This window comes from Lagenorhynchus albirostris, chromosome 12 (genome assembly GCF_949774975.1).
Source record: "Lagenorhynchus albirostris chromosome 12, mLagAlb1.1, whole genome shotgun sequence".
Taxonomy (NCBI): Eukaryota; Metazoa; Chordata; class Mammalia; order Artiodactyla; family Delphinidae; genus Lagenorhynchus; species Lagenorhynchus albirostris.
This window is the reverse complement of record NC_083106.1, coordinates 75,387,230-75,414,586: the sequence shown is the minus strand read 5'-3', so window position 1 is coordinate 75,414,586 and position 27,357 is coordinate 75,387,230. Positions and strand designations below refer to the sequence as shown.

At 38.0% G+C, this 27,357-nt stretch overlaps 1 pseudogene; it reads right to left on the bottom strand.

Annotated features, from left to right (window-relative positions):
- Positions 1–21,018: 21,018 nt before the first annotated feature.
- LOC132530502 (E3 ubiquitin-protein ligase RNF166-like) lies at positions 21,019–27,115 on the bottom strand (annotated as a pseudogene).
- Between the last annotated feature and the right edge of the window lie 242 nt (positions 27,116–27,357).

The window sequence follows — 27,357 nt, the reverse complement described above, 5'->3', positions numbered from 1 at the left end:
GCGAGAGTGGCATGGACATCTATACACTACCAAACGTAAAATAGATAGCTAGTGGGAAGCAGCCGCAGAGCACAGGGAGATCTGGTTGGTACTTTTTGACCACCTAGAAGGGTGGGATATGGAGGGTGGGAGGGAGGGAGATGCAAGAGGGAAGAGATGCAAGAGGGAAGAGATATGGGGACATATGTATATGTATAACTGATTCACCTGTTATAGAGCAGAAACTAACACACCATTGTAAAGCAATTATTCTCCAATAAAGATGTTTAAAAAAACACAAACAAACAAACAAAAGAATTATAAAAAGAGACCAGCGTGATTCAGATCTGGGTGTGCATCAAAGAATGTTTTGTGTACAAGTACTATAGATTATGAAATGTCCTACATTATGCTATAAGATGAACTCTACTGTGGTTGCAAATATACATTCATAAGGAAAAATATAGCTTTAGTTTTTCTACATATATTTTTACATGTCACTAGGTAATACTGATCCTATATCTATAGTTTAGTTTCTGCTGAAATAATTCCATACCACATTATACCAATGTAGAACCAAAATTTCCAGGTCACAACTGATTCTCCTGTTATTTTAAATCATAATTCATAAAAATACTCCTATACACACACACACACACAAATTAAATCGCCTAATACCAAATGATAAGATTCGACTTAAGAAAGTCCACTAAGATCTGTGCAGTGTCAGAGCGCCCTCCTGTGGCTCCTTTTGCCAGAGTTGTTTGCATCGACTGGGTTACTTGTTAGTTAATGAACCCATTGCTTACGCCCACATGACCCAGATACAATAAATTTCTTGGTCATTGCTAAAACTGTAGAAGAACTACAATCAAGAACCTCTCTTGTAAGCCTGTGTAAAATTTTATGTCTACTGTTATTTCTCCTGACTTCAAACAACCCGAAAGCTCAACTAATGTTGAAATGCAATTGTCTTGGTCTACCTTCAGCTTACTACCTTTATAAGAAAGAGATAAATCATAAACAAATGAGTTGATATAAAGATTTTGTTTTTAGAAATATGTAGACTATGACTTATTAGGGACTGGAAGAATTCAACCAAGCTGTACAACTTTTGTCTAGAGCGTTGATTGTTGATTTGATATTATATAAACAAATAAATATATTTACATTGCAAGTCACTATATTTATCTGGTAATTAATGTACCAAGAAGTAAATACATTATACCTCTGTTGCTTATCTGTATATCCTTTTCCTTTTTTGCTTATACGTATTTCTTTTTTTTTAAATTGAAGTATAGTTGATATACAATATTATATGCCTCAGGTGTACAATATTCAAAATTTTTAAATGTTATATGCCATTTATAGTTATTACAAAATATTGGTTATATTCCCTGTGTTGTACTGTATATCCTTGCAGCTTATCTATTTTATGCACAGTGGTTTGTATCTCTTAATCCATACCCCTATCTTTCCCTTCCCCCCTTCCTTCTCCCCACTAGTAACCACTAGTTTGTTTTCTGTATCTGTGAGTCTGTTTCTGTTTTACTATATACATTCATTTATTTTTTTAGATTCCACATGTAAGTAATAGCATACAGTACATGTCTTTCTTTGTCTGACTTATACTGTATAGCACAGGGAATTATAGCCTTTACCTTGTAATAACTTTTAATGGAGTAAATGTGTAAAAATACAGAATCACTATACTGTATTCCTGAGACTAATATAATATTGTAAATCAACCATACTTCAATAAAAAAAAGAGATGTAAATGCATGCTTATAAATGTTCAGAAATTTTTATAAGAAATGATGAACAAGTGTTCTTCTGGGCGATTCACTTGGGTGATAGAAGCCTGGTAGGAAGTACATTATACTTTTTTGTGTTGCTTGCATTTTACCATTAGCCTGTATTAATTTATTTAAGTACTTTTAATGAGTTTCAGTACCTTGTCCATCAATTCATTTAACAGGTATTATTAACAGCCAACATAATGAGGAAGAAACTTGTGTCAGAGGCAGAGATGTTGATGACTAACACTGACTTGGGTGCTGTCCTCATGTAGCTTACAGTCTATCTGGGCATGCAGATAATAGACAAATAATTAAAAGTATAATATCAAGAACTAATGTAAGTAGGAAATAAAGGTGCTGGCCAAAGGGAGTTATTCTCAAGACCGTAGTGACAAGTCTTAGTTTTCCAAAAATTGAATTTTGACAGGTATCATTTCCATGTTGTATCTTTATTTTACTCTAAATCCTTTTTAAAACTTAACTTTTGAAATTGTGTTGTGCTTTCAGAAAAGCTCTCTTATGCGAATAAACATATTAATTGAACCTCATTTCTACCTCCTTAAACAGGTTTATTCTAAAAATTATCTTATGCCTTTGTATTACCATATATGGGCAATCAAAAGGCACCTTCTAAAAAGCAACCTTTTCAATGTTTCAGGTACTTTAGCAGTCAATTCAAGCCTCAGCACCAAAAATTTAATTGCATGTACAACAATCAGTCATTGCTCCAGTGTGCCTAAAATCTCTCACGAATAGTACCACATACAAGATTAGCTGCATGTTCTCCTCTGAAATTCACGAGAATAAAGGAGAAGTGTGGGAAAGGGAGTGGCCTGGAATGAGACATTCCTCAAGATGAATGCCAACTCTGTCCCTTATTTACTCAGTTACTTATATTCTCATCTGTAAAATAGGTAATATGTGCTGACAGTATGTACTGCAAAGGATTATTTGATGATTCCTTGAGATAACATTATGTAAAGCATCTACTACTGGAATGGAAACCATTGCTATTGTATTAGTTTGCATATGGCAATGACTATCTGGAATATTTTTTTCTCTTGTGAGTTTTACACTCTTCATTTTTTAATAGATTTTGTTGAATAGCAAGAAAAGAGATGAACAATAAAAACACTTCCCACAAAAATCCACTATTATTTTTACTCCTCATAGCCAATGGCACTCTAATTCATTGTAGCCTACAATATAGAGACTCAGAGGTAGCCATAGAGTAGAACTGAGGGCTCCCCCGCAGCAGCTCTAGACAGCCTTAAGCTGCCTAAGGTGTCAGCTGTATTCATCGGCAGCACAGGGCTGGAAGAGCTAATTCCCATATCTTATTTTACCATAGGTGGCATGATCATGGGCAACAGCTTGCATCTCTAGTTTTGGTTTCCCCATCTGTAAAACACAATGGATTCATTCAGTAGTTAATAACTATATACCATGAGAACTAAATTATGTTTTTCTGTGAATGAATATACTCTACTGATTTCCCTTTCCTTTCTTGAAAATGTACATTAGCTTATTCTGAAAAAACAGATTGATAACTAGAAAGGATATCTTTTAGAATTATTTTTTAGAGAAGGATATATTATATAAACAAGGTTAGCAATACATATTTACTTTATGGACTTCAAATCATGCTTACTACAGGTAAGGGTACCAAAATAGTATCATATATCATGCTATTTTGTGCATTGATCATAACCAGTGTAAGTCTGCGTAAGTTTATACTTTATTTGTAGTATAATGAGTCAGTGTTTCTACAGAAGGATTTACAGGCTCATTCACAATATTTCATAAGAATAAAATGAAGACATTATTAAAGTATTGAGAGGTCCTTAAAGGTGGCTTGAGAAGTAATTGCTAAGAGTGGGGAATAAGACGGGGACAGCTCTTCCATCAAAGAGTCATAACCCAATTCAGTAGTTTGAAGTTATTTTTGAGAAGTGACTGCCCCATCATGGATTCTACTCACCAGTCACCCTTACACATCACTAGGGCCTTGCAATTAATTCCTGCCAATGGAGTATGTGCAGATGTAGTATATGACACTATGGGGTCAAGGTAGTTTTGAAGTGAGAATAGTCTTTGTAGTTTTGCTTTCCCTCTCTGCCAGCTGAATGTGAACCCAGGATGATCTTAGAAGACGTGTGTTGATGATGGTAAAATCTCCAATATTCTGGGTCCCTGAATGACCGTATGGAGTAGAATTCTCTACCCCACCGACTGAAAGCACCTGCATAGGACTTTATATCAGTGAAAAAAATAAATATTTATTGTTTTAGGGCACTGAAATGTGGAGGTTGGTTTGTTAGAACAACAGACATTATCCTACCTATGTTACCTTTGCTAACACAGCAAAGACACATTTTACCCAAACCTCCAGAAAAAGATGAGACTGTTTCACAAGTCAATGATAATCTGAGGTGTGCAGAGGGTACAGAAACCGTGAGCACTGCCCTTTAATTAAAACAGTTAAATCAACCCATACAGACAAACCCAAAATAAACCAGTTGTCTCAGGTCTAAATAAAAAACATGCAAGTTACTATAGAATTTTCCTAAATGTTTTAAAGGTCTGTTTCCTACAGCTAGATAGACTTATGTATATTTCCCATTAACTTTAAATATTACCACCCTTAAAAATCACAGTGATGTTTTGGTGCAAGTAAAATAATCTTTACATGATCATAGAAGGCACCTGTTATTATAGTTACAAACCTAAAAAGAGCAATTGCTGTTAGAAGTATCACTTTTCTAATACATCTAGGATTATGAAAGACAGGGTTTAAGAAGGAGATCAGTTTCATTAGCCGTAAAAAAAAGAGTGGCATCTATTACTTGGTTTCCAGGGAACTGCTATGGTTCAACAAAATAGTTCTTTTAAAGAGCTGTTTTCCTATCACCATATTAGATCCATGCTGGCAGCTTACGCTTAAGGGGGGAAATATTCAGGGCCTTGTTAGAGAAGGAAGGTGGGATAGATGAGCTTTTCAGGGGAAGATGGGTCTTGTTAGCAGATTAGTCAGTCCTAAATGCTCCCAGAGCGTGTAATACAGAGTAAGACACCCAAAGCAGAGTCACAGAGTCTGTGTGTCTCTGTTAGACCAAGATGTCATTTCTTGAGCCCTTTGTTTGTTTTATGTTCCCCTCTATTTGCCCTTTCCACTGTTTGGTAGGGATTTTTAAAAAGTGATAAAAGTATCAGTAAGTGAATTTTGCTACTTTTGGAACCTTAAGAAAGATGAGAAAGGAGGCACAGTATATCTGTGTACCAGAAAGCAGGAAAGAACCTATGAAGGGTCTGAGGGTTTACCGCATTTGTAAGCTAATAAGTTAGCCTCTTACAGTTTTATTAATGCTGGCAAAAGACACGTGGGTCAGAGGCAACGGGACTTATTTGTACCAATATCAGTAGTGAGAGTATCAGCATGACATTTAATTTCCACAATGATGTGAAGAGTCTGAGGTAATACCGGCACACACAACGGACTGCCTTCCAGGAGAGGAACCCTGAGCTTAGCGAATATGAAGCTTTCCTAATGGACAGCATGCTAGTCCTCTGCTCTGGAGGCCAACACTATCTTTATCTTCCAAGGCTGTAAGCCAGCCTACCTTTGGTCCAGACAAAGACACTGTTTCTACCGTCAAAGGCTGTTTACTATACAGACATCCTTGAAAAGAAAAGAGTTCAGAATTAAAAGGGGCAAACTTGCAAGACGTGTAAAATGCAAGACACTCGTGGACGTGAGAATTCTCTCCCTCTCCTTAGTATGTATACATAAATATTTATATATATCTTTAGATATTCTCTACTTAGTGTGTGTGTGTGTGTGTGTGTGTGTGTGTATGTGTATACACACACACACACACACACACACACACACACAAAGGCACAGCAAGGTTATTTAACTATGTAGAATAGAGTTTAATAAATACTAATTTTTCATTGATTGAATTAACTATTTAGCAACTAGAGATCTAATTAAATATAGAGAAATATATAACATAATATGTAAGTATATATTGATATAATATATAAATATATAAAACATAAGTAATATATAATGTAAATGTACACTTAAAATAGAATATAAATATATAAGTACATGCTTAAATAAACCTGTTTGGTAAAGAGTTAATTCGATCAATCAAAAACAAGTATTTATTAAACCCTATTCTACATAATTAATTAACTTTTCTGTGTCTGTTCCCTCACCTGTAAGACTAAGATAGTAAAAATATCCACTAATTGCATTATTTTGAAGTTTAAATGAAACTATGCATATAAAGCACCCAAAACTGTAGTTGGTTTATATGTATCAGTTCAAAAATGTTAGCTCTTATTCTTTTATTATTATATTAATGTTTAAATTTTATCATGTTTTCAAAATCAACTGTTGGCTATAACTTACTTTACTGGGTAATTATTAATAGCTACCTATCTATACAGATATATGTTTGCATATATGTATATATAACGCTTTGCACATTATAAATATATTCTAGCTATAATTTTATTCACCTTTCAAAAAACTTAACTGGAATGATTTTCTTCAGAATGTAGAAGTCTGTTTATTTGATTATTGTTGATTCAAGGAGACTCAAGTTGAAGTGTAGAATCAAGTTATAATAGAAGAAAGATACTAGTTTATGACATTCTTGCCCCCTCCAGAAACAGGTCCTGAAGTAGCCTTATAATTCTCTCATCCTTTGTAGACAGAATCCTTTTAATAAACTGTGATCCATCAGGCAATAGGAAAAGCAACAGAGGCAGTTTGGGAAGGAAACTGAAAGGACTTTTATTAAAAGCACTATGATTTCCTCTTTAAAGAGTATTCATAGACAGCCTGTTAAAAGGGAGTGAAATCTTCCATTCTTGTGAGAGAACTCATCAGGAGGAAGATTCTTTTTTTGTTGAGACTTGCATCTACCAAGAACCTCCGTTTCCACAGCAGGACCAGGTCATGCTACAAAACATATGCTCCTATTTATGGCGCTTTCCTTGTTTCTCAGTGGTCTCAGATCATCTTTCACTTCTTAGGCAATGAAAGCTTAAAGGGAAAGGGAAGCTCAGGTTATAATGAGCTGGAGCTATCAGTAGTTTGTGTACAGGGTGCAGGCAGGGGCAAGGCAGGAGTAAATTAGAAACGGGGATAGCAATAGGATAAAGTTTGTTGGGTTTATTCTTTTGTTAAATATTGTGTATGAAAATTTTCTCTCCTTGATCTTTAAAATCACCCTCAGTATTCTGACCTCAACTGAAATTAAACAGTAAAAGTCACTTGCTGAATTGAGGTAGGCAAAGACAAAAAGGCTACTAATTTCCCCAGTTATTTACTCTGTCTTTCTGCAAAAAGGACTAGACAACCAAGATAAATGAACGTGCACCTGCCTGTTTATAATGACGAGCACGCCACCGCTAGTGCCTACTAATTACCAGCCCAGGAGCTTAATTAAGATCTAATTATTCATTTTAGTACCATATTGCCTTAATTCTCCTGCAAAAGAGGTCAATCCATAGATACAGTCAGTAGCGGGTCAGTCACCCACCTGGCGGGAGAAAGTAGCTTTTGAGGCACTTTTAGAGCACACATGATGGATTTACTGATTTTCCTTTTATCTTTCAAAAATAACATTTTTTGTTGCAATAAGAAGTCCTCATGTCTCCAAAAGCTTCCATTCACTTCTCATTTAAATGAATAAAACACTTTTTTAGAATGACATTTATTTGTACATTTGAAGGCATGGAAATGTGCATAGTAAGTACAGTTAGCTGTTGACTTTTTTATTTAATTCATGGCTTAGTCTAAAAGGCTTGAGATGGTTACTTTTTCCTGACATTCACAGCAAAAAGAAAATCCTGCAACAGACCTTAACTTCTGGGATTATAATACAAGTATATATTGTTCCAGTCCTTGTAATATGTCATCAGTAGAAAAAAAGATGCTGGGGGCTCTAGGAGAATTCTAGAAGCAAAGGGATAGTCTCCTCCCACACCTCACCCTGATTCCTGTTCATAATGCCTACACGAAGCAGCAGGGGATGCCCTTTAAAATTGGCACCTGCCTATTTGATAATATAACTTCTTGAAAACAGTGTTAAATTGTGCATATGCTAATTTAACTGTATTATAAAGGGTGTATAGGAGTGAGGGACTTCCTATAGGACAGACTGTTCTTCCTGCTTGGGAGAATTTACTCTGAGATATATATTCATCTAACCAAGAGATCTTGGAAGGAAAAGTATATACAGTTCTGACCTACTTATCTTTAACCAGTGAAGGTTACCAGTATTTACTAAGAGAGCCTGTACAACAAGTAGTTATCATTGCTTTGAGGTACATGTGCAGTTTAATGCCCGAAAGACCTTAGGGTTGCAAGTGATTTTGGTAAATACTAGTAATCTTCACTGGTTAGAAGTGGGTAGGTGTGGGTCACATGTCCCTTTTCTATCCAGATATCTAACGGGTGATGTTTCAATGCAGATATAAAAATTTATTAAAGAAGGGGCTCAGTCACTTAAATGGCCCACAGGGCTTAGGAACAATGACCATAGTCTATAATTCTCATATAATCCCATGAAAAAGGAGAATGATTTTTTATGGTTGGGTCAGGGCTTTGGTGATTTTCCCAAATCCATCCTATTAGGTTCATCAAAGTTAAAAAAACTTTTATGTGAGTTTAAATTTTGGTTGTGCTAAAAATACAATCCAGCCATGCCAGATTATGAAGTTTATTATATAGTATTTATAAATATCCAGAAGAAAATTTTGATATCAAGAAATTTATGATTTCTATTCTTTCCCAGACAACTTTTAAAAAGTGGCAGAAAGTCACTTAACGAGGGTTAAGAAAAGTATAAGAGGAATTTGCAATCACAGACCTTCCTGTTAGTAAAATTGGATATAATTATTACTAATATAACCTGCCCAGAATCACAAGAATATTTTTCTTTTTAACAGTAACTAAAATATCAAAAAGCATCAAAGAGAGTGCAGTTTTTAAAAAGCAAATTTATCTAATGGCTGCCTACTTCGTAGCTTTCGATTTTGATTCACGTCTATTAAGGGCTAACTTCAGCAAATCCCAAACAGCTTAGAAATATTAGACATATTAAGATAGGTTTATACTGTGGCTATACTCCATCCCCAAATCTTGATGACTTGAAATATAAAGTTTATTTTTCACTCATGTAAAATGTACTGTAGGGCCTTAGAACTCTGCAGTGTACAAACTAAATGTGGTGACTCAGAAATCCAGGTTGTTTAAAACTTGTAGCTCTGCTATTAATAACACATGCCTTTTCTTCTTACCCTCAAGGCATAAGAACAGAACTGGAGAATCATGAGGGCTTTTTTTCCTGCCTCGGATAAGAAATGACACTTATTGCTTCAGCTCACATCTCATTGACCACGACTAGTTGCATGGTCCCTTCTCATTGCAGGGGACTGGAAAATGGAGGTAGAGATAAAATGTTAGTTGAGCATCTGTGTCTTTGTGAAATTAGATTATTAGACACTTTAAGAGCCAGCTCTGAGAAAGAGCACAAGGTTCCCAATATTCTCTTTCCAAAAGGTTAATTCCTAGAGTTTACATGCAAAAAGTTCTATGAGATAGGGTAAGATTTTGATGATGTGGAACTTATTGGTGGAGAAAGAATCAAAAAGGAGGGTAGTCAGACTTACAAACAAATGACACTCACCAATTCTGTGTTCTAGCCTTACTGCCTTCGTCCCTTTTAGCTAGTTTTCCTTCCTGGGGAGGAGAAACACAAGTATTTCCTACTAGGCTACAAGAGGAGCAGCAAACATAACACTGCTGAAAGTGACGGAAAGCATTCTCCCACATTCCCTGCCCCATCTCTCTGCTCTCTTTCTGTCTTTCTGTCTCTCTGTCTCTCTCTCTCTCTTCCTACCTCCATATTTTTCCCTCTTTCTTTCCCCCTCCTCTTACTCTTTTGCACTTGAAGACTCTATGCTCTCTTAAAGACAAAAATAACACATGCAATAATTTTCTCCTTTCTGTTGCTCTTTTATTTAAAATTTTCTTCTGCCTCATCACATTAGGAATGAGATGTCTTCCTTTTATTCATAAGTTGATAATTTTTGTTTAGGTTTCCTATTTGGAAAATATAAAAAAGGATCCTCAAATTGAAGGGAACAGTTTTTTCTCTTCAATTTCCTTTTTATATTATAGAAAATTTCCACTTATTTTAAAGTTCCCTGGTTGTATTTCATATTCACAGGTCACTGATCTCACAATTGACTGAACCCAAATGAGAAAAATGCAAAAACATTTAATAATAATAATATAGCGATGACCCAGTATGAAAACATTAAACTAAATTCTTTTATAAAAATACCTCTGACATTTTCTGACTTTGCTTTTATTTTTAGGGTACAAGATGATCCCCTCAATATCCCAGTATAAGAAACTGATTTTCACAATTCTGAAGTATCAATTTTCTCTAAAACAAAGTTTGTTTCATGCTAATAAAATTGTATTTACTTATACTGTGACTAGGAATCAACTCAAGATGTAAATGTCTCCTTTTATTAAATATCATGGGTTGATAAGTTTTTATGTTTTTAATTATGATATTGAAAGAAGACAGTATAATTTTTCTCACTAATAGATTTTTAAGTATACGAAAAAACATTTCTTACTTATCTATAGATCAGCTTCCATAATGGGTTATGGAAGATAAGTCACCCACAACCTCCCAATATGACTTTATTTGTAGTTATAATTAAATTAAGAATCTGGAGATAAGATCATCCTAGATCTTAATCCAATGACAGGTATCTTTATAGGAAGAAAGGACACAGAGACACACACACAGAAAAAGAGAATGTGAAGATGGAGGCAGAAATTGAAGTGATGCTGCCACAAGTCAAGGAATGTTGGGCCACCAGAAGCTGGAAGAGGTGAGGAAAGATTCTCCCCTAGAGCCTTCAGAGGGAGTGCAACCTACTAACACTTTAATTTCAGATTTTTGGCTTCCAGAACTGTGAGAGAATAAATTTCTGTTGTCTTAAGCCATAAAGTACATGGTAATATGTTATGGCAGCCCTAGGAAACTAATAGAGTCTCCTAGAGGTTCTGCCCTTCAGGACAAATCTTTAAAACTAAATATGTGAGAGAAGCCATCCTGTGTTAGAATCACATATTTTGGGAGGCTCAACCAGAGCCCAGTAATTAAAGACACCAGCTCCTAGCCTGGACACTTACTCACTAGATGATTTTTAAATATTTTTTCTGTCATGTATTTTTAATTAAAATAGTGAAGACAATTTAAAAATTCTATGCTAAAATACCTTCTTTTTTTCTTACTGAACAAATGAATCCTCTTTGGGAAAGTGAAAAAATAAAGTTCCATCACAACTATGGCTTGAAAATGAATTTAACTTATAAATAAGAAGATTTTAAACTGCATCAGTGTGTATGTGCAGAAAGAAGAGGATATGGTGAAGAATCACTTTCCTCATGATATGAGGTCCACTTTATGGGAAACTACAAAGAAAATTCTTCACATTATGGCAAAATATCATTGCATCACATTTTTATCTCTCTGCATATCTTTAAAGCCTTTTAAAAAATATGAGACAAACTATGGAATTTTTTAAAAAGAAGTTTCTTTTTCTACTTTTTGAAAAATAAAACCCACCCAAATATGACCTATACTTATACAGTTAGAAAAAATTGACACTTTTCTATGTTCTCAAACGCAGATCAGCTAAGTAGAATGAATTTTCTGGTACAGCCTAGACTCCACATCCCCTGGTTTTTGGAAGAACACCTGTACTGCAATTTCTTGACACCCCTACCATGAAGGTAGAGAGTAGCGTCATGCTTAATATTCAGGACGAGACCCACCACTGACATTTGCAAGGCCCAGGGCAATAATCCAAATGCGAGCTCACGGATCTTGTGTTTAATTATTTTAGAGATGTAAATCAAGCTAACAACCTCAACCTGAATTCTTCTCCCAGTACTTTCTCTTCAGTATAGGACCGTGACTTGCAAGTAGCTCCATTCGGCTAGTTCTGTGAGTTGGAAGGGTCCAGACCCACCAACATCATTCGGTCTTCCTGCAGACCCTTTCCCCTCACTTTAGAATTGGAGCCTGCAAAGTCCCCTCCCAGTTTCCACCTCTGTTCGTAGATTGTCCAATCTAAACTACCATTGCTCACGTTGGGTCATGTTGTTTTTGTTGTTGTTGTTTTTGCTGCATTCCAAAGCACAGTCTCTAGTATCATATGGAGTCAGTTGCTAATAGTAGTTGGTCCTCTCCCATTCATATTTCGGGTTCGTGAGAATTTCTTATCATATTGTGTAGTAGATGTTGTCCCTGGATGTTTTACTTATTTGTTTGTCTATATAGTTGTTCTATCCATTTTTGAGGGAGGATTCATAAAGACAAAAAGACTTCACACAGAATTCTTGCTTATATGAGAAGGACCTATCCAAGCCTCATTTAATTCATCTATAAAATAGGGGTAATGATAGTACCTATCTTATAGGATTGAGATAAGAATCAGATAACATGAGACATGTGCATTTTTAAACACTGGCCCCAAAGTAGAACTTGAACATATTAGCTCTTATTTTTAGCCATTAGGATCAAGCATGTTCAGGAACTTCTAGATTCTTTTTACCATGAAATTCCAAAGGAGCTTTTCTTACATGGTTTTGGAACACAGACCAGATAAGAAACAGAAAACTACAGGTGGTAGGCGGTGTCATTACTCACAATTGCAATTACACTAGAAAGGTTCTTGACAGCCTGCTATTTGAGGGAAGGCGCAGCAGTTAAAAGCAGTAAAGAACTATTCTTCTCCAGTACAATAATGGACCCTTACAATTTTCACATAGAGATTATAGTGTTGTTAGCTAATAGCTTGAAAAACATTTAAAGTATCTTTAAATAAAACCTCAGAAGTTAACTCCATTAAAAGTTTCAAAAAAACTTGACCATAAAACATATTTTATTAAGAACATAGTAACCTTGTCATCCTTCCTTTGCTTAAATAAATGGCTACAGGGCATATATATATATATATACCAAGAGATTCAGTAAAGTTCAACTCTAAAATCTATTTTTATTCTACTCTATGACATTATGACATATTGTCACTGTAATAATCTCTCAGTGTAATCTTGGGATTGTTTGTCTTTGACCTCTTTTTTTAGCATCTCTTTTAATTTCCTTCGAGTATAAATAACTGAATGGTTGAGGTTGACATCTGAGCCACTGTTTTGAGGTCATTTGCTATGCAGCAATAGATAACTTGAACAGAATGAGAGTGAAAAAGGTAGAAAGGGCTTCCCTGGTGGCGCAGTGGTTGAAAGTCCGCCTGCCGATGCAGGGGACGCGGGTTTGTGCCCCGGTCCGGGAGGATCCCACATGCCGCGGAGCGGCTGGGCCCGTGAGCCATGGCCGCTGGGCCTGCGCGTCCGGAGCCTGTGCTCCGCAACGGGAGAGGCCATAACAGTGAGAGGCCCGCGTACCACCAAAAAAAAAAAAAAAAAAAGGGTAGAAAAATTCAAGTGGAAAATTTAATTTACAGTAATCAAGATAAGGAAAAAACAGAGTCTCATATCTAAATAATAAAAAATCATCACTTTTTTGAAGATGAGTCATTCATTTATTTCAACAAACATACTCTTTTCTTAGTAACAAATACATTTTCAACTCTCTGTTAGACACCTCCACCTGGATATCCCGTTGGATTTTTTTAACCTAACCTGTCCAAAATGAACACATCCCCTTTCCCTGAAATTGTCTCCTTCTCCTAAATTAATACTTCTGTTAATGTCAGGGTAAGCCTAACTCATATTCAAATTCCAATAGGTACATTCATAAAATAGATATAAAGCCATATACATTCTGGCTTTCAGCTAGTCATCCAATCATTCATTCCTTCAAAACATAATCAGTCCCTGCTAAGTTCCAGACATAAAACTCAAGGCTGAACTACAGAGACGACCAACCAGTCCTTCTTCCTGCCATCATGGGACTTCCTATAACATTCTATAGCAGCAGCCTTTGCCATTTCATTTCCATTATCTCTGCTCTCTTTCTAGGCATTATTTCTTCTCACTTGAACTAACGGTCAGTTTCTTTACTAAGAGAACTGGTTTTTCTGCCTCCTGTTTTCACTGGTCTGGCTTAACCATGCTGCTAGATTGACCCTTCTATGCTGACTACTGGATTCCTTGGCAAAAGTGATTCACTGATTTGGCACTAATCTGCTTCCTTTTCTCAGAACTTTAATTCAGCACTTAATGAAACATTCACATAGCATTGTCCCTCTTTATCGAATCCTACTCATCTGCAAGGCACATCTCCAATGCCACCTCTTCCACGAAATCTTTCCTGTGTGTGAGATACCTTTTTGTTCATTTCAAAATCAGTTTATTGAGGGAAGGGGCACCATAGAGTCTAACATGTATTATAGTTATATAAGGTGAATAACTGTCCTCTCCAAACCATGGATTTAATCATCTTCTACCTGGAATAGCCTTTCTCTCAATTGTTTAACTTTTTTGACCCTAATTCACCATAGTCCATTTTCGTAGTTGATTTTCAATTTAGTAGGCTTTACAACTGGATAATGCATTTCATCAATGTTAAAGTTCTGTCTCTGCAAGGTAATACACTTACCATTGCGGCAGCTATGAATAGAGAAATGAAAAGGATCAGATGTCTCAGAAATTTCTATGTGAGTTTATGTTAATGATTCTGAAAATCGATAAAGAAGATAAAAGTTAATTCAAATATCTTTTTTCAATTTGTCCTAGAAGAAAGATGACAACGCTAAAGAACATAGTCTTTTACTGCCTCACCGACATGCAGAAGAATATATCAGACTTAAAAACAAAAAAAGTAAGTCTCTTACTGCTCTGGAAACTTTTTCTTTAAATGTTTCCCACATAATCAGTTTAATGAACTACTGTTTAGTTACAACATTTTCTGCAACATTTTTTTTCTAACAGTTAAAGCTGTTCTTATTTTCATGCAGTATTCATTCTTATTTTCAGAATATTTTTTTGTTTAAACCCTTGTATATAATTCTGTCTTAGAAAAAGAAATTCCTGAGTATTTGACTGAACTTTCAGCCACACGAATCTTTTCCAGTACTGTCTTTCTAACATTAAAAGCTGTACATATTTTCATCTGGAAGTCTTTTTTACAGAATTTTTGTTTAAACTTTTGTATGCAGTGATGCTTTAAAAACGTAATTGCCCACGATGTGACTGATTTTTTTTCAACCACACACACCTAGTAAATGCACCTGAGGAAGTCAGTTGGTGAAGCAAAGCCCACTTGCCTTAAAGACATCCAGAAGATGTGGTACCCCAAAACAAACAGACAAGAAAAAAGATTCTCTCCGTCCTAAGAAATCTGCATTTCCATAGCTTGAAGAGCAGAAGCAATCTTTTAAAACATATCTTTACCTTAGTTCTAAGCAACCATAATTCTTTATAAAACATGAGTATCTAGATGTCACTAAGAGGCAGCCTGACACAGAGGTATGGATGTAGGGCTTATAAGAGGGGCATCTAAGGCTTCCCTGGTGGCGCAGTGGTTGGGAGTCCGCCTGCCGATGCAGGGGACGCGGGTTCGTGCCCCGGTCCGGGAAAGTCCCATATGCCGCGGAGCGGCTGGGCCCGTGAGCCATGGCCGCTGAGCCATGGCCGCTGAGCCTGCGCGTCCGAAGCCTGTGCTCCGCAACGGGAGAGACCACAACAGTGAGAGGCCCGCGTACCACAAAAAAAAAAAAAAAAGAGGGGCATCTAGACTCCACTACAGACATTGGGAACCTGGGGGCAAATGACTTCACCACTGTGAGGCTGCCTCAGCTTCTCCTCCCCAACCTGCAAAATGGGAATAATAACCCCTCACCTTCAGGATTCAGATAAGAATTAACCAGTATAATCAATGGGGGGGCAGCTGATCTTGGTATAGCAGTTGCAGCGATAGTAACAGAACAAAAGATTCCTGCTGCAGGAAGGAGTGGGGTGTGATTAGTCATGGGAAGTGGATGTCATCTTAGTTAGAAAAGTTTGTATTCTACTGATATTTTCTTACTGAGAAGCGCATTAGGAAAGGGAACCATACTTGTGTGTCTTAAAGCTGTAAGGAATGTGATGTCTGTGAAGGAAACACAACAGAACTGCTGCATATCCACACCAAAGAATCCTATTCTTGAAGCCATGCCTTTCAGTTTATCCTGATGGGTCATGGCTTCACTGAATGTGTCCCTCTCCAGATGACACATCAACAGGGTTGAACTAAATTATCTTCCCTGTTATCGTCTGGTTGCTCAACTGAGTAGGAACATGGGGAAAGACTTGATTTCCAGAGCACACAGTTAGAGGCATCTATTAGCTAACTTGTATGTTGTGCTTTCCACCTTTCTAACTTTACTCTGATGGAGGTCCGCAGTGGTCCTAATGTGCAAATTGGTCTTCTGACTTGGGTAAATGAAGGGTGCCCGGATAACTGAAAGCCATCCCCTCAGATAACTGTGCTCTGGAAACCAAGTGGGAATGTGAGTGGTAACTAAAACTGAAATGTTTCTACTTGATATATTATTCTGGTCTAGTGGTTTCAGCTTAACTTTCTTTTTGATGAAATGAAGCCACTAAGTCCCCAAATACCCACTTCACTTGGTATTTTGTGGGCAGAGAATGTGTTGATGTAAGAACTGTAGAGATGGTGTTGCACTAATGTGAAAAGTCCCTGTCACCCCCCGGCCTGCAGTCTGTAAGCCATTTGTCTCAGAGCAGCCACTTTTAGATTATGAGCATCCTGACATGTACCAAGAAAGATTGACTGCTCCCTGGAATTTGGGGTTTGGGAAGGGACACACCCCCTGGAGCCACAGGTCAAGAATCTATAGGAAAGACAGCTGTCAGTGTGGTGCAGGAATTGTGGAAGGGGCTTTTAGAGAATTTCCTTACAGTTAAGAAAACGGAATCCTTTTGGATGGGGAGGAATTAGCTGTATAAAAAGCTGCCTGGCTTTTGTTATTTCCATGAGTTATAGTAATGACCAAATTTTGGAGTGTGACAGGCTTGTTATTTGATAAGAAGATGAAAAGGACGTATTAGAGCAGGAATGAATATGGCGTTGATGGTAATGACACCATCGTTATCATTATACTTGCCTGTATTGGTAAATAGTTACAGTCAAATTCTAAGAAAAACATGCATACATCTTGTGGAGGTAGAGAGGGAGGGAGTAATTAGGGGACATCTCGTAAAGGAGGTGGCAGCTGACCCACGATGCAAGGACGCAAAGCGACTATAATTTTGATTAATCCTAAAATGAATGTGCTTGCTCCTTGCGTCCCCAGCCAGGCTGGTGTAAAAGCCCACTTGTTCTTTTATTATTATTATTATTTTTTTTTTTTTGCGGTACGCGGGCCTCTCACCGCTGTGGCCTCTCCCATTGCGGAGCACAGGCTCCGAACGCGCAGGCTCAGCGGCCATGGCTCACGGGCCCAGCCACTCCGCGGCATGTGGGATCTTCCCGGACCGGGGCACGAACCCATGTCCCTTGCATCGGCAGGCGGACTCTCAACCACTGCGCCACCATGGAAGCCCGCCCACTTGTTATTTTCACAAGCATTTATATCTCTCTCATTTCCTCTCCAGCCTTAAGGCAGTAATTACTAGCAGCAGGATCAGCTAGTAACTAAATCATTTTGCTGCCTCTCTGCAACTCTTCCTACTTCGGGCACTATTTCTGCTAACTGGACTTTGGTAAACAGCACTTTGATAAATAGTAAGCCCCTGCCTTTCCCCTTTCTTCTCTCTGCATATTCCTAAAATTCTAACACACTTCTTACATCAGGTTGGAAGAGTGCGCTGAAACACCCCTTTTCCAAGTGTCTCCCTCCTATTATACTGCAAACACCCAGAGGGCACAGAGTTGCCCACTGTAGATGGTACATCCACGTTGACAGAAACGAACTGAAATTCCAAATGGAAAAGCTGATGCTTCCTTCCCTTCTATTCACCCCTGTTAGAAATATTTAATCTTTAGCTATCAGTTAGTCTCCTCCTTCCAAATATTCTCAGAATTCCACTTATGTTCTCAATGACACTTCATTTTCTCCAGATATCCTTTAGATTTTCAAGATACTATCCTCCTAACTTTCAGCAATTTTATGGAATTTCCCTGGGTTTTTATTCCTCTCATTTGTACCAGCCTGGTCGGATCCATACGTATTTACAATTATTTCCTCTTAAATCTGAATTTAGATTCAGAATATGTGAGTCCAAATGGAAGCACTTCCTTTTACTAGATTGGATACATTGGGCAAGATGGTTTGCTTCTCCAAGCCTCAGTCTTCTTTTTGGTAAAATTTGAGTGTTTATATCTCTTGGGCCTACAGAGCTGTCATAAGGACCAAATGAAAGAGGGTTTGTACAATGCTAGGGACATGATAATGTACTATAAACATGTTAGCTATTATTTTACTGAGACTAAATATATCAACCACATATAACAATAAAATTCCGACCCACAACCTGTGCAGCAACCAGCCATGGAAGCCAAACCACAAGCTCTGTAGCAATTGGCTCCAAAGGGTTAGAACTTGGTCAACAATTGTTAGCTCCCCCAATTTTTGTAATCCTTCTCCCCCACTTCCAATTCAGAACTAGCCAGAGAAAGCCAAATAGGATTCCTCCTTTCTAGTTAGCCCACCTTCACCTTCCCTTGCCAGCAACCTCCAATAAAAGCATTTCTAAAAACTTCTCTCATTTTTTCCACTACACAACTTTTCAATTCTGTTACCTGCCTGCCTTTGAATCTCTGCCAAATGAAGTAATAGTGACTTTGCTAAAGCAAATCTGCATAAATAACCTCTGTTCTCATTTGGGTGGTCTTTGTGTATTTTTATAATACTATAGTGTATATTTAAATTTATTCCTATAAAACCTGACACTACTATGTATTTTTTTCTCTCAGAGAAATCCATTCATTGGCTTAATGTTGATATTTATTAAACATCTCCTACATAATAATACTGTGATGGCTCCTCCAGGGTTTCATAGAAGACTAAATTATGTAGAGCCGTAAGTTATGTGGAACCCTGTGGAACACACGGCTTTGCTTGGAAGATACAATACAAAATAAGAAAAAGTAAAGTCAGAAATTCAAGACAGGCTAAAAATAATATGTTTATAAGGTAAAATCAGTGATATAGGCTATAAACGTGCTGATTCCAAAAAGTAGATATCACATATGCTTACCCAGGATCTAGGAAGGCTTCACGCAGGAAATGTGATTTGAACTGAGATTTGTAGGAAAGTTCTAAACTGAGGCTGGCAGCAGGAAGTGAAGATAATCCAGACAGGGAAACATCTATTAGTAATGTCCAAAGCAGGAATGTGCAAAAACCTGATAGGAAAGCGTGTAGTAATTGCAGCAGCAATCTGTTGGGAGATAAATGGGATACAAGAAAGTAGTGGCAATTAAGACTATAAAATCATTCACCAAAATGTGAACTTTATCCTGAGAAGCTCCTGAATGTTTGTGATCAAGGGCATAATATGTGTAGATGTAATTTCAAATTTAGAAGTCTTCCCTCCAGATGTTAACTTCTCAGCATGTGTTGGGAAATACTTCCTCCTACTTGGTTCTACTTAGAATAATTTATAATAAAAGTATTGCTTTTAACATAACTAACTTTAAAATATTTTAAATTATCAAAGAATTTCTAAATACTGAAATCATGGTCTCTGTTTAATTAACTTTCCCGGGAAAACTCCTTTTAATGCTTGTTTAGTTAAAAAAGCATGCAGAGAGAAAGACTTTGGAGAACATAAAGACATTATGCATATTCACTTCTTATCCATTTTTTATTGGAGTATAGTTAATTTACAATGTTGTGCTAGCTTCAGGTGTACAGCAAAGTGATTCAGTTACACACACACACACACACACACGCACACACATATTCTTTTTCAGATTCTTTTCATTATAGGTTATTACAAGACATTGAGTATAGTTGTCTGTGCTATACAGTAGGTTGTTTTTCTATTTTATACATAGTAGTATGTATATGTTAACCCCAAACTCTTAATTTATCCCTCTCACCTTTTCCCCTCTGGTAACCATAAGTTGGTTTCCTATGTCTGTGAGTCTATTTCTGTTTTGTAAATAAGTTCATTTTTATCAGTTTTTAAGATTCCACGTATAAGTGGTATCTTATATTTGTCTTTCTCTGTCTGACTTACTTCACTTAGTATGATAATCTCTAGATCCATCCACGTTGCTGCAAATGGCATGATTTCATCTTTTTTATTGCTGAGTAATATTCCATTGTGTGTGTGTATATATATATATATATATATATATATATATATATATATATCACATCTTCTTTATCCATTCATCTGTAGATGGCCATTTAAGTTGCTTCCATGTCTTGGCTATTGTAAATAGTGCTGCAATGAATATTGGGGTGCATGTATTTTTTTTTTTTTTTATGCTTTGAGACATTTTATTTAAATTGTTTTTAAAGACAGCAATAATTTATGCCATGAACCAAACGAGGGTGCCGATGAGCATCTTCTGAACTGCCTGGTCACTGCCCCGGCCCCTGTGCTCTGCCATTGCTGGGGGCGGCCCTGCCGGGGGTGAGAGGTGGTCAGCTTTGGAACAGTGACAGCAGGGACGAGGCCAAGACCCAGGCGGGAGGCCAGGAGCAGACACAGAGCCACTGCAAGTGGCCGGGCGTTGGGATTTCTTCCCGTTATTATCACAGTGACCCTGGGGAACCGCGAGGTGACCTGGGGATGTGGCAACCTCGGTCCCTGCACACAGCGATTGCCCTGTCTCTCCTCTCCTCCCCCTACCAATCCCACAATGGTTCATTTTTTATTGTTTGTTTTTTAAAAATATATAATTTTGTAAATGTTCCATAAAAATACTATTATTCCTAGTCAAACACAGATATTGCAATATGAAGGGTAACTGCTCTGTCTTTGCTCTAGAAAATGTGAAAAGGTCATCATATCGGATAACATAGAAGAGTGTGGAAACTTTATGTATCACAAAAGCCAGTACCGAGCACGCAAGGGGGAAGCATTGCCAGGTGCTGGGCCGGGGCCCCCTCCGCACTTCCCTGCTCAGTGCCGGGGCCTGTGGACATGGCAGGGCCTGAAGGGTCCTCTCTGCAGGGAGGACATCATGGCTTTGAGACACAGACAGTGGCCACACTCCGTCCCAGTGGCCGGGCCCCCGAAGCTACCTGCTCAGCCCGAAGCACCGAAGAGCCGGTGACGATGGGGACGTGGCCTCTCCTCCTGCAGCAGTGAGGCTCCACCTGGCCCTCAAGGCGCCTTCGCAGGCAGGCCTGGGCCGCAGGAGCTGGCGGGGCCTGTCCCTTGAGGCGGGAGGCCTGGGCCAGTGGCCGCGCCTTCAGTTCTCGGAGAGAGACAGGGCCAGGGAGGCCTGGAAGGCAGCCTCCTCGTCGATGCTGTAGTCCACGAAGGTGTCGTAGGAGAACTTGCGCCGGGGGAGCAGGTGCTGCAGGAAGTTGGCGCTCTGGTAGCTTGGGTCGCCCCAGGCCATGGCCGAGCAGATGGGACACACCATGCGGTTGGGGTCACTGTAGTGCTTGTCCATGCAGTGCTTTACCAGCTTCTGCTGGTCCAGGCTGCGGGCGCCACAGTAAGGGCAGGCGAAGGTGGACCTGTTGGGGATGGCACTAGGGATGGGCTGGGATGTGCACACCACAGGGACGAGCTTGGGACAGTTAGCCATCTGCTCCTGGACCTTCAGGCAGGAGGCAACGTGCGCCCTCATCTTGGCCAGCGTCACCTTCTTACTGCAGCCCTGCAGGGTGCCTTGTAGGATGAAAGCTGCTTCTCCACGTGGGCGGCCTTGTCCACTTTCTTGGGGTTGAAGGGCAGGCGGCACCGTGGGCACAGGGGGGTTGGCACCTGCAGGCATGGCCAGAGGTACTCCCCGCAGAACCTCTAATTCTTGCAGCCAGTGGGATGGCTTTGCCGCTGAACAAGCTGTCCTTACAGGGATGTGAGGAAAGTCGGCCTCCCTGTCCCTTCTACCCACTGGCTCCACTTCTGCCTTCCAGGGCCGGCATGTATCTTTTTGAATTAGAGTTTTCTCGGAATATATGCCCAGGAGTGGGATTGCAGGATCATATGGTAGCTCTATTTTTATTTTTTTTAAGGAACAGCCATACTGTTCTCCATAGTGGCTGTACCAATTTACATTCCCACCAACCATATAGGAGGGAGCGTTCCTTTTTCTCCACAGCATTTATTGTTTGTAGACTTTTTGATGTTGGCCATTCTGACTGGTGTGAGGTGATACCTCATTGTAGTTTAGATTTGCATTTCTCCAATAATTACCAATATTGAACATCTTTTCATGTGCCTGTTTGGCCATCTGCATGTCATCTTTGCAGAAAAGCCTATTTAGGTTTTCTCCCCATTTTTTTGATTGGGTTTTTTTGTTTGTTTGTTTGTATTAAGCTGTATGAGCTGTTTGTATATTTTGAAAATTAATCCCTTGTTGGTAACATCATTTGCAAGTATTTTCTCCCAGTCCCTAGGTTGTCTCTTCTTTTTGTTTATTGTTTCCTTTGCTGTACAAAAGCTTTTAACTTTAATTAGGTCCCATTTGTTTATTTTTGTTTTTATTTCCATTGCTCTAGGAGACAGATCTAAAAAAATATTGCTGCAATGTATGTCAAAGAGTGTTCTGCCTATGTTTTCCTCTAGGACTTTTATAGTATCTGCTCTTACATTTAGGTCTTTAATCCATTTTGGGTTTATTTTTCTATATGTAGTTAGAGAATGTTCTAATGTTATTCTTTTACATGTAGCTGTCCAGTTTTCCCAGCAACACTTATTGAAGAGACTGTCTTTCCTCCATTGTATAGTCTTACCTCCTTTGTCATAGATTAATTGACCATATGTGAGTGAGTTTATTTCAGAGCTTTCTATCCTGTTTCATTGATCTACATGTCTGTTTTTGTGCCAGTACCATACTGTTTTGATTACTGTAGCTTTGTAGTATAGTCTGAAGTCAGGGAATATGATTCCTCCAGTTCCGTTTTTCTTTCTCAAGACTGTTTTAGTTTTTCTGGGTCTTTTGTGTTTCCATACAAATTAAAAAATTTTCTTGGTTTAGTTCTGTGAAAAATGCCAGACATTATGCATATTCATTTTATTATCAAGTCTTCACTGGGCTTTATTTGTAGGTCCATACTCAGCAAAACTTCCATTAAGAAAAAAAAAAAAGTCATGAACAACCTAGGAGTAAGACAGGAATAAGGACACAGACCTACTAGAGAATGGACTTGAGGATATGGGGAGGGGGAAGGGTAAGCTGTGACAAAGTGAGAGAGTGGCATGGACATATATACACTACCAAACGTAAAACAGATAGCTAGTGGGAAGCAGCCGCATAGCACAGGGAGATCAGCTCGGTGCTTTGTGACCACCTAGAGGGGTGGGATAGGGAGGATGGGAGGGAGGGAGACGCAAGAGGGAAGAGATATGGGGATATATGTATAGCTGATTCACTTTGTTATAAAGCAGAAACTAACACACCATTGTAAAGCAATTATACTCCAATAAAGATGTTTAAAAAACAAACAAACAAAACTAATATGCTGTAAAGTTCTCTGTTGGATAATGATCACAAACAACTCTAAACAAACAAAAATGATATAGCATGAAAGCTTACAAACAAGCTGAGGTAGAGTTTTGGTTTATAGTGTTTTTGTTATTTTTCTGAAGTAGAAATGCCACCTTTCCAGTAACTTTGAAGGTAAATCTTAACTTGCTGGTAAATACACTATGATAACTACTTTCAAGGAAGAAAAATTCAGAGGCAAGAAGGAAAAGGGCATCTTTTGGGGATGCTCACTAGCCCACCAACATCTGAGCACTGAGGTGAGTCCCTTCACGGCCATAATCTTTCCTCATCATCTGGTCTCCACCATCACAGCCAAATATGTCTCCCAGCCTTACTCTATTAGATGTTAGAATCTTTATTTTGATGCATTTTATCTGTTAAAATTTCTAACATTTTCAAGGTAATCTCATTATATGTTCAAGGTTTGATTTTAGTGGAATATCAAGTGCGTGTATCAAACTGCTCTCCAGATATTTCATTTGAGGACTGTAGAAAATCATATGTATTATTGCTATGTCAAACCTATTTTGTTTCCTTTCTCACCTCCCTTTCTGTCTTTCTGAGGCCCAAGCACATACTGAAGATACTCAACTCATTTAATATTTCAAAGCAACACTGGGAGAATGATTCTTTCTGCATCTAATAAGGAGGTGTGTCAAGAAATAAATGTTGTTTTGGTGTTGAATCAAACTACTGACAACCTCTATATCTAGAACAACCAGAGTTCATAAGTCTTTGGTGTCCCGGAGAAAGGAATCCTTAAAAAAAAGGAAACGTTTTCCTTCTTGCCCACAGGGATGTATCCTGAGAGTCTAAAATGTTGACCCTAAGTCTGCTCAGGAGATCAGAACAAACTATTTAAACTTGAAAAGTCACTTTGGACGCCCCATGCAACACCCATCCCACAAACGCCTTATGGCTTGAAGCATATGAGTCGAACAAATATATGAATCATTGTACATTCTTGTGGAATCTCCATATGTTCGACTGGCCAAGAGTAAGATTGTTTTCCACTGGATTGTACCATCTTTCCTTGAATTATTAGAGCAAAGCTATAGAGTTTTGCAGTGTATCTTTTCTAATAGTTCTTAAATATCAGTGAGTTGAATATCTCTTCTCCATGGAAAGACAGCTTGGTAGTAGTGAAAAACATACAGAAAAAGCATGGTTGGGGACATAAACTAGCCGTATGTCTCAGATACAATAAAATATTTTACATTAAAAAATAATACTTCATAATTAAAACACATTTTTGGTAAAATGATAACAAGTGCACAGATCATATAGAAAAATGTTTTTTAAAGGGGAATAAATGAATAAAACTTAAAGATAGTAATAAAAGAAGAGATTTAAAAGTTGAAAAGATTGAACTACATATTCTCTCAGGTGATCTATAATGAAAAGAGAATAGATGGCATTGCTAATGAGAGGGGAAATGTCCCAGAGTGGAGTGTCAATCACAGCTTAGTCAAAGAGAAGTTCAGAAGTAAAACTTGGCAAATCAGAGGCGGTAAATAGTTCCAGAAACATAAGGCTTTAAAGTGAGACACCAGAGGAGAAAAAGATAAAAGTTGCATAAAAAACAAGCAGGGATATTTACAGATAGAAAATTAGGTATGTATAGAAGGGAGAGTTGAGGAGGAACTTTGAAAACTGGAAGTGATTTTACCTGCAGGTTAACAGGAATTCAACAGCCCAGTAAACTGGTCCTTTTATTATAAATTTCCCTTACATCTGAGGTGCTCATCATATGGTGAAGATAAAAACCAGAATAATATAAACTTAACATCACTGTGCTGACTTGGAGACCAGAGGAAGTCATATTTTCGACGATGAAAAAATGGGAAGTATATGGGATCACAGAATCCTAGGGTTGAAGGCATCCGATGGATGTCAGTTGCTTGAGTCTCATTTATAAATTATTTTCCAAAAGCTCATTACTTCTAAGGCAGTCCATTCTGGTCAGAATATTCTGTCAGATATGTCTACCTTGTATTGAGTTGGGGAGTCTCTCCTTGTGCATCCATGACTCATTGGCCTTAACTGTAGGGCCACATAAAAAGACTCAAGCCTTCTACATCAGATCCAGCTACTGTGCTCTTCATCAGGTGGTCTATTCAGGGTAACATAAAGACGAATCTTCTAACCAGGTATGGGTTAGAAGGGTCCGCAAGGTATGATTTTAAAACTCTGCTATCAGCATTAGTGTTCTTCTTTGAGCGTACTCCACTTACTTTAAAATTCTTAGTATAATCTGATTAGCCTCCTGGCCACTATTATTTTATGAAGGTGATGTCAATCATTGAGTTTTGCAATGAGCCATATCATACTGTTGACACTTACTGAACTGATTCAAGTTCAACACATGCTGCTACTAAGCCATCTTTACTGGATCCTGGATATATATGAGTAATTTTGTTTTCTTTCAAGTTTGGGACCTTACATTTACATCAGATGATACATTATTTTATTGGTCTGTTGTTCTGTTTGTCAGGACATTTTTAGCTCTTTATTCAGTCACTAGATCACATATCTTGCTCAGTACAGTGTCTGAGCCACCATGTCATTTAATAACTTGATATGTCATTGATATAAAGGTGATTGAAACAGGGCAGAAGACAGAGCACAGCATCAAAGATGTCACTCAGGTTTGGGATTCAAACATTCCTAGGTGTATGATCAACTCAAACACATTTCTTCAGCTTGTCCTCAGTGATAACCTGAGAAAATGTGAAATATTTTTCTACCCCATTTCTCTCATCTGCAAGATTAGTAAGCCCGTATAAAAGTTAAATTAGATAATAGAATATTTTCTTACTGAAATTTTGCATGATCCTCGTGATCATGGCTTTCTTATTTTTTCTCCTCATGTCCTAGGTTATCTTCTTTAACTATGTGTTTAAAAAATAATGATAAAAGTAAGGGGTTCTCATGATAAAATTTAAAGTCACACAACTATAAAACATAAAAGACTTTCATTCTCTCCAGTGCCCATACACAACTCCCTAGAAGTAACACAGTTAAAAGTTTGGCATATATATTCTCAAACATATTTCATGTTATATTCATATTCATATATACAGATAGAGGAATGGTTATACCCTGTATCTGTGAGTTTGGATATAGACAGAACACATATATGTTTATACCATCCATCTATCGTACGTCTCCTGTTTATGAATGCACCCACCTAACTACCCAACGCTTTCATCCTGTTCAGCTAATGGCCTTTTTTACTCTAAATACACTGATTTATTTTAATGGAATAACTCAAGTTACATTGTAATTTACATCAAGTGTAGATAACTTCTATTTGCTTTTCCAGATTTATTTGCCACCCTTCTTCACCTTCTTCTGTGTCCTGGGAGGCTGGCATGCATGGACCACATCAACAGACTCCCTTACCCTTTGACTTTCAGTTTGGTTGAACCACAAGAAAGCACCAGCAACACATTGGAGAGAAGGGGAAGAGTCACCCTTCCCTCTCTTAAGGTTTGTCTTGCACTGGCTACCTCCCTTGACCAAAGGTCCTAGCTCCTGTGAAGGTGGCCCTCTCTTCTTGTCTTCTGGGGACCCTCTATCTCTTTCCCCTTTAGGCACAGAGATGATAACTGTCCCTGTTGTTTCTAGCACCATTTCCCCTATGCCTTGCCAACACCTTGCCAACACATATTTAAATTGTTCCTTCATCAAATTGAATGGGTGATCTGTTTCTGACAAGAATTCTGATAGATATATTTATTGACGATTTTTAGATTCTTTACAATATTTTACTACTGCAAAAAATTTCAGTGAGATACGTTTTACACATATCTGTGCACAATTTAGTTAGTGTAGGAAATGTTCTAAAAGAGGTATTTATGATCCTCTACTTTTTT